Raw genomic sequence first — 10,587 nt, 5'->3', positions numbered from 1 at the left:
CAAGTGAAGCATGAAGTCACATCCTTGTTGTTGAGATCGCAATCAAGAAAATGTCAAATGAGTCACTTGTCCTTGGAGCTTTGGAAAGAGTCTTTGATTATGCTGGTTTCGTTTCAAAATATAATAATTCTACTTTGACTTGTCAACAAATATTCTATTCAATCATTGCTTATTGAGTGGGACCGGGAAAAGTGATCTGCACACAATTCTGATGAAAATAAAACGAAGTAATAGTAAGCAGGATTTTTCCATATGCTTATGTTCACACAGGCACGTAGCCAGGATTTCGTGAAGGAGGGAGGGGGGGGGGATCCGCGACATGAAATACTGTGGTAATCACACCAGGGGCTTGATCATTCTAAACTATTTTCTGGAACATATATTGTTTTTTTTTAGCCAGGATTTCATAACAGGGGGGGGGGGGATATGAAATTCTGAAGGCCCAGGAAATCGATCAATCTAAACTACTTTATTATTAACATGTATTGGTTTGTTCGAACAATAAAATGAGGATATGTTGGTAAGTATTTTAATAACAAACTATGAAGAAATCTCGAGTAAAATAATAATAAAAAAACGTATTAAAAAGATTTTACAATATATACGTCCTTCCTCTGTTTATTCAAATATAACAATTTTCCTGTCATTATGACCTCAACTATTATAAAAAGTACATACTCAATAATGTCTTATAAACTATTTTACAATATCTGCATTCCTTTCTCTAATTAAATTCTAACAGAATTTTTTTCCACATAATTTTTTTGCTTTTATTATTCTGTCAACTACTGTCGGTTCCAAATGACAGGTTATTAAAGGAGTAGTAGAAAATTATTTTTGAAAAAACATTTTTGACACTGCAAGGATGCAATGACGAAAAATTCTGATAAAAAATGTCCACGCTGTTACACAAAGGCACTATGATAGTGAAGCTTGAAATCTCCCTGACTAGTAGCAGAAATTCTGAGAATCCCGTAACTTTTCTTGAAATTTCAAATTCCCTGACTCTTCCAGGATATCTCGCTTACCTCGCCACCATGTATTGCAAATAATACAAACCTCATAAGAAAGAGTAACCAAAAGCTTCCTGTAGTTTCTTTTTTTATTTTTAACGGTGATCCTTGTTTTTCTCATTTCATTTTATTTTATCCTTCCTTAATTCTTTTCATTTCTAGTCTCGAAAGGGGGGTCCGGACCCCCTTTTTGCTACGTGCCTGGTTCACAGTGTATCAAGCTTTGAAAATTACGCTTAAATTAATTTCAAAAATGTATTAAAATTTAAATGCATTAATAGATTAAAAAATATACCATCAAAGAGTGTGTGTGTGAGAGAGAGAGAGAGAAAGAAAAAAATTTAAAAAGGAGCTATTTAGAGGAAAACTAGTACTCTTCAGACTTCCAACATTTTATACTTATTTAATAAAGGGAATTAGCTACTCCAAAACAGAGACTGTAAAAGAAATAAATAAATAAATAAATAAATAAATAAATAAATAAGCTGTTCCGAAGTTGTTTATAGAACAAGATAATAATAATAATAATAATAATAATAATAATAATAATAATAATAATAATAATAATAATAATAATAATAATAATAATAATAATAATAATAATATACAATTGTAATAGAAAAAATGGAAACAACAAAATTCCAAAGACAAGAAACGAAACAAGAATATACAGCGCCTTGTCACTTACTCTCTTCATCTAACCCACTGGCCAACCGACATTATCGGCCGCAGTGCATCCAATCATAAGAAAACATTGTCCTCGACAAAATCGGTGTCGGCGATATTGCCGACAATATCGGGGGCTTGGCCGACAGCATCTGCGTGTCGGAGGATCGGCCGATAATATCGGTGGCGTGTGCAAGCTACGATTTGAGTACTTTGAAGTCGATTTCACAGCAGACATTATCGGCGCTTCCACCGATATTATCGTTGCCGTGTGCGAACGAGGGAGAAAATTTACGGGATTCTCAGAATTTCTGCTACTAGTCAGGGAGATTTTAAGCTTCCAAAAGCATAGTGCCGTTGTGTAACGGTGTGGCCATTTGTTTTGTCATAATTTTTCGTCATCGCATCTTTTATATTAACAGAGGAAAATCATATTCACGGAGAAATTAAATGTCGACTAAAAGCAGGGAATTCGTGTTACTATTCGGTTCAAAATCTCTTGTCGTCGCGAATTCTGTCGAGAAATTTGAAGCTTAAAATATACAAAACGATAATCATGCCTGTTGTTTTGTATGGCTGCGAAACATGGTCACTTACTCTGAGGGAAGAACATAGACTGAAAGTATTTGAGAACAAGATCCTGAGACGAATATTCGGACCCAAGAGGAACGGGAATGGGGAATGGCGGAAACTTCATAATGAGGAACTACATAATTTATACGGTTTACCCCTACATTGTTAGGGTCGTCAAGTCAAGGAGGCTTAGGTGGGCGGGTCATGTAGCTAGAATGGAAGAAAGTAGAAACGCTTTCAAAGTCTTGACTGGAAGACCAATCGGAAAACGACCATTAGATGGCGATCTAGGCGCAGATGGGAGGACAATATAAAGATGGATCTCCCAGAGATTGGAATACAAAGTAGAAACTGGATGCAGTTAGCTAAGAATAGAAGTCAGTGGAGAGCTTTTGTGAACGCGGCATTGAATCTCTGGGTTCCATAGGCCATAGAGTTAGTTAGTTGGTTAGTTAGTTAGTGCGAACGCACTTAGGCTTAAACAAGTTCCACCTTATGCAGAGTCGTTTTGAAGCATGATTAGAGTCATACTAAAGGCCTGACTAATGCAGGAAACATATGTTAGTCGAACTCTTTAGTATGGTACTTATCACGTGACAAAACGACTCTGCATAAGGCCTGTTAAGTTTTAAGTGTGAGTTACAAAACCAGTGTAATTTAGTGTAGAGCATGTTCTTCAGAAACATTAAATATAAGTAGCCTTACGTACTGTATAACCATTGTGTCGATAAAAGAGCATATCGTACGGTATATTTAAGCCTAAATGTCATTTTCTTGGTCACTTTCGAAAATTCGAACAATTTGAAAATGCGAACTACGTGTAGTCCCAATTAGTTAGGATTTTCGACTTCCTACTGTACAATGAACTTTTTGTGTATTTATTGTTTTGATTCTAAAGTGTAATGTCTGTATAGTAGTCAACTTTTATTACAATAGCTGGCAGCATTGATATTTTCTATTCGTCATTTGTTCAGATTCAGAGTGCTAGAAGCTACATAAATTTGACGAACGTACTTGCTAATTCAAGTTATTTTTTCCGTGTTACATAATATGAACTATTCGAAATTATGAACTAGAAATATTATAGGTGAATGTCCTTGTTGTTACGGTTATTTAATACTGGAAGAGCATGTTCTAATGTTATAAGAAACAAGTGTGTTCGTAGTAGAAGAAGGTTACTGTCATATTTCAAATTTAAAGTGGGGAATATGGAAGAGAAAAGAGAATTTGAAAACCCATATGAAGATTACGAAAGTCATCGTGGTAGTGACGTAGTAGAGGCACCAGGCGGACAAATTCGTTCAAATTTCAAAGATAGATTGCAGAATGCGGTACAGACTTTAGTTGGCAGACTAGATACAACTTTCGATAGCATGACAGATCCGCGTGATTTTTCTGTTTACACTGGAACAACAGGAGTTGCTTTGTTGTATTATTTTGCAGCACAACATGGTGTTAATGCATCGTACATGAAAACTGCAGCAGATTTAGTGGATAGATGTTTACCATCATTGAGGGGTAAAAGAGTGAGTTTTTTGAACGGAGATGCTGGACCATTAGCTTTGGGAGCTGTGATCTACCATTGTCAGGGTGATACTGGAAAATCATCATCTTTAGTCAATAGATTACTCTCTTTGTTGCCACAAGTTCTGGATGTGAAATCTGACTTGCCTGATGAGGTTCTGTATGGTCGGGCCGGCTACTTGCATGCTCTTCTGTTCATCAACTCTCAGCTAAACAGGGAAATAATCGACTCGAAAACCATCCGTCAAGTGGTCGAAGCAATTCTTGAATCCGGACGGTCATTGGCTAGATCTGAACGTCGAAATGTTCCTTTAATGTATATGTGGCATGATAAATATTACTTAGGAGCTGCACACGGCATAAGTGGTATATTATACATGTTATTACAAGCAAGAAGATATTTGCATAATGAGGAGTTGAATTCATTGGTGAAGCCGACTGTGGATTACTTGATGGGTGTGCGGTTTCAGTCAGGCAATTTCCCATCATCATTAGGAAACAATACTGATCGCTTGATTCATTGGTGTCACGGTGCACCAGGTATGGTACATTTGTGTGGGCTAGCTTATCAAGTGTATAATGATCCCAAATATTTGAAAATAGCTCAAGATTGTGGAGAAGTGGTTTGGAACAGAGGGTTATTGAAGAAAGGGTACGGTATATGCCACGGTGTAGCTGGCAATGCATATACATTTTTATACCTGTACCAGATAACAAACGATATCAAGTATTTGCATAGAGCTTTGAAGTTTGCGGAGTGGTGTACCGATTATGGGAAACACAGGTGTCGAAATCCAGATCGTCCTTTGTCGCTTTTTGAAGGGCTTGCAGGAACAATTTACATGCTTATTGATATTCAGAATCCTTCCAATGCCAAGTTTCCAGCGTATGCTATTTAAATGTATGTAGTGAATAGTACATTTTTTTTTTTTCAATCTAGTTAAATATTGCACGAATCGATAGTGGGAGTACTCAAAAAGAAGTAAACATGTTGTGCACTAATATTTGAGTTTAATTTTGCTCAATGTTTGGAAATATTACATATTGGAGACAAAGAAAAGTATGTTTAGAGAACTTATTCTTCAGATTAAGAATGGGTGTAGCAGTGTAAAATCATTTAGGATATATCCATCTCTTGGATAAAATTTCTATTTAGCAGTTTGAAAACCGACTTCGCATTGCACTATATAGGTTTGTTTAGGCACAGCATATTAATTACGGCTGTAAATACGCCTTCTTTGGGCATTATTTGACTCAACTTGTATATATATATATATAAAAAAGGAAGAAAAGAAAATGTACTTGGTTGTTGGCACGAAAAAAGTGGTTTCATGATCTAACGATAAGCACAAGTGGTTGAAAAATCAATAGCAAGCCAAGGCAGGCGAGTACCGCAAGGTTAGGTACTATTTGCGGTAAATTATTATATTTAAAAGTGTACTAGTATCTAGCCTACTATCTCTTTCCATGTTATTTGTCTTTTAAACTTTTATCGATTCGTCTCCTGTATTTTATGTGATTTGACTTAGAGATTAAAATAAGGGGTGCTCATTAAGAGAGAATTATGTATAAGATTAATTTCTACCGCTCCTACGTTTCCTCAATGTGTAGCTGTACTTTATCCTGACAAGAAGCTCTGTCCATCACGACTCTTGAGCTTACTGTAAAAATAACTAAAACTTTTCTTATCAGCGTATGTACACTTATTAAAACTAAAATACATTGTTACTGTTTTGAGAACGTAATGTTTGTGTCTGATGAAGATAATGTTAAGTTGCCGATGCCGTAACCATGTATTTTAGTTTTAATAAAGAAATGTATATATACTCTGGTAAGAGAAGTTTATTTTTATCCTGTCAAGATAAGATTACAGGTATGAAACCATTGCTAGTACTATAGGAAGATATGTTAGAGTTTATATCAGGGTGGATTGATTTAAATCACGATTTAAATCAAGATTTAAATCACTTGATTTTTTTTAATAAAAATCGCTGATTTAAATCGAATTCCGAAATAAATTAATTTAAAGTGAAAATAAGTAAAATCCCGTTTCTGTTCTGTTATTTCGATTATGGAAGTTAATAATCATAATACAACGAGACTCAAATGTACAGTATAGTATGAAAACAAGTGTCATGCAGAGGATCATTAGGGAAAATCCCGTTTTGAACAGGTAACGGAGCATTCCTGCTTTCTTCTTTTTGTAACATTGGGGTTGGGTTTTAAAATCGTTAACTATTCCAACGGGGAAATCACCATCGACTTTTAAGACGAAAATTCTTTTTTGTGCGTGTCTGTTTGCTTCCAGATAATAGGCGTATTTGGAGGGGTCCTATCCCCTCTCCATTTTTTTAAGTTTATAACTTGAGGCGAAATTTATGTATTTCATGCCGCAAGCAAGTTCTGAGTTTTTAAAAAATAGGCCCCTGCCAAATATCAGTAACTTTTGTGATAAAAAGTGTCATTTTGATAAACGTTACTGTACTTTTTCCTTAATGCTTAACCTTTTAAATTATACGACCTATTTTTAGGTGATAGGGTAGAGTCTTCATTATTCGATTAAAAAAATACCAATAAGGCTTTTTAGAACACGTTACATATGCTTTCACGCCTTTCTGCGTTGAGAGACAGTGTGTGATGACGCCATAAATTTAAGATATTTTTTGTTATGCGTATTATTATTATTTTTTGGCGGGTTACATTTTGCATTCAGAAGACTGAAATTTTGCACACTCGTTCAGTGCACCCCTTAATAATTTTCAGATCTCTGCGTGGAAATAGCGGGATCCAGAGGGGCAAAAATGTTTTAAAAAATGATATTTTTAACAAAAAAATTAGCTTTTTTCGTGATTTTTCCCGCCTCAGATGGACACATATGAATGGTACCGTTTGAAAGGCTGTTCTGTATTCTGAAGAAGATGATGTACGTACCATGCTCCTAGGATAAATAGGGATGTCTCAGGAAACTGTTACCTGAGATCTTGTTTTATAAGGGAATCTGGGGCATTTGGGTAATATTATTTTTCGTGTGCTTACTTTTGCTTCTACAAGATGAAATTTTGCACATTTACTCAGTGCACCCCTCAGTATTTTTCAGATTTGTATGAGATCTCTGCCTTAAAACAGAGGAAGGGCTCCACAGAGGTAAAAATTTAAAAAAAGATATTTTTAATAGAGAATTCATTTTTTCGGGATTTACCCCCCTCCCCCCAGATATATGATGAAGACATTTGAGGGGTACCGTTTGAAAAATTTTTTATTCTGAAGAGAATAATGTACAAATCATGATCCTAGGATAAATAAGGATGTCTGAGGAAATTTTTATATTACATCCGGGTCATCTGGGGCATTGTGGGAATATTTTTAGCTCATTGTTAAATAGTTTCCTCACTCTTACTACTCAAGATAGAATCTTGAAATTTTGTATACACATTTAGTACAGCCATTAGTATTTCCTAGTTGATTTTGAGATCTGTGCCTTGACACAGGGGAATCCAGAGTTTTTTTTTTTTTTAATGACGATTACTCTCAAAATTTCCTGCTTCAGGGACATGATAGGGAAATGTGAATGTTACCGTTTCAAAAGCTGTTCTATTCTAAAGAGAGTTATGTATGTGCCATGATCCTAGGATAGATAGGGATGATGCTGTAGCTGCTTGACAAAGTCTATAATTTACCTTTAAAAAGAGCCATAATTTAAAAGGATTAAGAAACATTGTTTGGGATTAATATAGGTTAAGGATTGGGGATAATTCAAAATTCAACCCCTATACTTTCACTTAAATGGCGTAATTAGCATTTAATACTAATTCCTAATGATTTTTCTTCAGTTCACGACTTGTATTATACGAGGAGAAAGATTTGATTTAAATCAAAAAAATCGATTTAAATCAAAAAAATCAACAAAAATGATTTTTTTTAAAAAAATCATGATTTTTTTCCACCCTGGTTTATATTAGTGAGTATTCACATTGGTTTTCGCTGCAGGATGTATGTTCTTATCAGTAAATCCGTGGGATACATTCAGACACATCAAAATAAACAATTTCAGTCCTAGTACATGTAAATAGCATGTTGAACATCATGTCCCTCTCGACTAGTGGCTAGTGTGTGCGCCTTTGGTGCATGGGATTCCGGGTTCGATTTCCGGTGGGAACACAGAAAAATTAATTTTATAGTCATTCATTGTCATTAGTCATCTGTCGTCTTGAAAATAGAGGACATTACGGTGGAACGTTAAACTAAAAATTCATTTTATTTCCGAACGCATGCTTACAACAGTATTGCACAATAACACAATGTTAAATCTATCGGTGAATCCGCGAGGAAAATATGTTTGAAAGGATATTGTTTAAACTGAAAGCACATGCAGAATGAGCACATAAAAGAGAGATGTGTATAATTCTAAGTAATTTCTAATAAGTGTAGTGATTGGAGTTTCGGGGTTAACTGCCGCAGATGGCGGCCCCGAAATAGCTGCGGAGAAAAGAAGTGAATCAGACGAAATCTCAGCATGAGACTAAGAAGAAAGGTAATAAACGCCATCATTGTAGGGTGAGTAATTATACAGAAAAATGTGTTGAGCTTAAATTCTAGAGTATGTTGCGATATTAGGTATACAGGCAATAGAGTGTAATGTGTCAGTGTTTCAAACGAACTGTCTTACTTACCAACCTAGGATGTGTATGCTGCAACAATGCAGAAAGCGGAAATGTCCAGCAAATGAAATGAAGCCGATTCTACAGCTGAGCCAAAAGATTTATTTCATGAATTGCGCATGATGTATCTGAAGTGGAACAATATTTCATGTCGAAAAGACATGCTTTGATTATTCCTGAAGGAATCAAGAAATCCTCTCCCCGCACAACCAAAGCATATGTTGACCATGAAGTTTATCCACTCTTCTCATTTATGTATATGCCCACCGTCACTAACGCGCCTGCTCCCTACTGACGCACCTCCGCGCGAATCTCCCTACTGTACTCCTGTCTGACTCAGATACCATTCGTGCTTTTCAGTGGCCTCCCAGGGCTATAAGTTGGTCTGTTTTTTATGTACTGTAATTTTTATGCTATGTGTCCAGATTGTATTTATGCCCACCCCTTGAAGTAAATCTGCACTTGTTAATACAACTCTTTCCTCAACAAACACGCAACAAAAGGGACTAACATCGTTCATGAATTCTTAGTAGCACTTGTGTAACTGCCCTCCATTGTAGTGAGAAGATTAGGATTCATTGTTTTTGTTATTTATCAATAGTGCATAGTTTGCGAAAGGTACCAGTTTAAAGGTACTAATTTTTCGCAGTAATACAATATAGACGCGTAAATATGTAGAAAAGATTGAAGAAACCATGAACATAAGAACTATTTGTGGTTAACAGTTAGGAGTGAAGGATGGAATTGAAACAGGAGTAATTAGAGGTAAAGAATATTAAAATAACTTTATGATTAGTAATACAACTTTGAAAACAGGTTCATTTGAGTGCCATCTGGGACCGCTATCAGCGTAAGATTAGCCGTAGTTTCATTATACACATTCCCACCATCGCTATCGCACCTATCTACGGACGCCTTCTTCGATGACCTACCTGTTTTGCCTTACCATGAATAGAGTTTAAATACAATTTTTGTTCGTAGTGAGAGATAATAACGTGTGTTTTTCCCATAATCCTTTCTATGGCATATTATTAATTAATCTGTATGCAATTAATTGGGTATTCGCTAAGAAAATAGTACTTTAGAAGATATTAAGTAATTATTTAACGTAAGAAAAGTGATTTCAAGTAAGCTCGTAAAGAAGCCCACTTTATTTCACGTGATCTTTGACAGTGCTTTGCAAAAACTTGAATTCTCTCACTTCTTGTCAGCAGTATGTGTCCATTACAGGTCATGTGGTTCTTCGGTAGCAGCTCATACTTTCGTTCTTGACAGCGCACAATATATTTGTTACAGAAGGTAAGGATATTGGTTTTGTTCTCTGAAATTCCATTAACCTGTTGAGTTTTCACAATAAAACGCAGAGACATAATAATGATTTTTTTTCTACTGACTTAATGACATTCGTTTGGGTTAAAAACCACAGAGAATCATGACAGTAATGACTTACGATTATTTTGCTAATGAGTTAATGACATTATTCATTTGCGTTACCCTATTTTCTTTTACTTACCTCAGTACTTCGGTTTGTAGACTTCTGTACTTGGGAATTGGATGTTGTATACAATTGTTTCTTGTAGTCTTCTCTCTAAAGAAAGTCTATAAGATACTCTTCAGAATTCTTTCTCACCACAGGGAGGGAATATTTTATGTTGCGCCAACCTCTATTTCCTGTGTATACACGAACAGGCTTTTTCACCATCTACAATTTCCATATTTTTGTATAGGTCTCCACTTGCTCCTGTACACATAAGTTGAACACTGTGATTCACCCGGAGGTGTTTAAAGCCATTTTCATTTAATGTATGATACAATTTAAAACAGTTTTTAGTAATTTTTAGTTGTTGTAGTTTTAAGTAATAGATGTATTTTCGTACATTAAAACATTACAGTAATAAAAATTCATATTAACACAAACTAGCATATATTACCCGCTTCGCTGGGTTCAAATAAATAATTTAAATGCACACTGGTATTGCTCATTTTCGATCATTTTAATGTATATCACCCCTCCTCATCCCCCAAGTGTCGGGGCTGAAAATGGACTTAAACAGCATCAGAAGTGTCACTGTTCATCTCGGCGACCGCAAGAACTATAGATTCAATACTGATATGTCATTTTTGACCATTATACATATATTTCCCCCTCCCCC

The 10,587-nt window shown here is 35.4% G+C and overlaps 1 pseudogene; it reads left to right on the top strand.

The window, feature by feature from the left end:
• Nucleotides 1-3,208: 3,208 nt before the first annotated feature.
• LOC145684134 (lanC-like protein 2 pseudogene) lies at nucleotides 3,209-5,338 on the top strand (annotated as a pseudogene).
• The last annotated feature ends 5,249 nt before the right edge of the window (nucleotides 5,339-10,587 follow it).

This window comes from Thermobia domestica, chromosome 4 (genome assembly GCF_964235325.1).
Source record: "Thermobia domestica chromosome 4, izTheDome1.hap1.1, whole genome shotgun sequence".
Lineage (NCBI taxonomy): Eukaryota > Metazoa > Arthropoda > Insecta > Zygentoma > Lepismatidae > Thermobia > Thermobia domestica.
The sequence above is the reverse complement of the archived record's forward strand: the minus strand, read 5'-3'. Positions and strand labels throughout refer to the sequence as shown.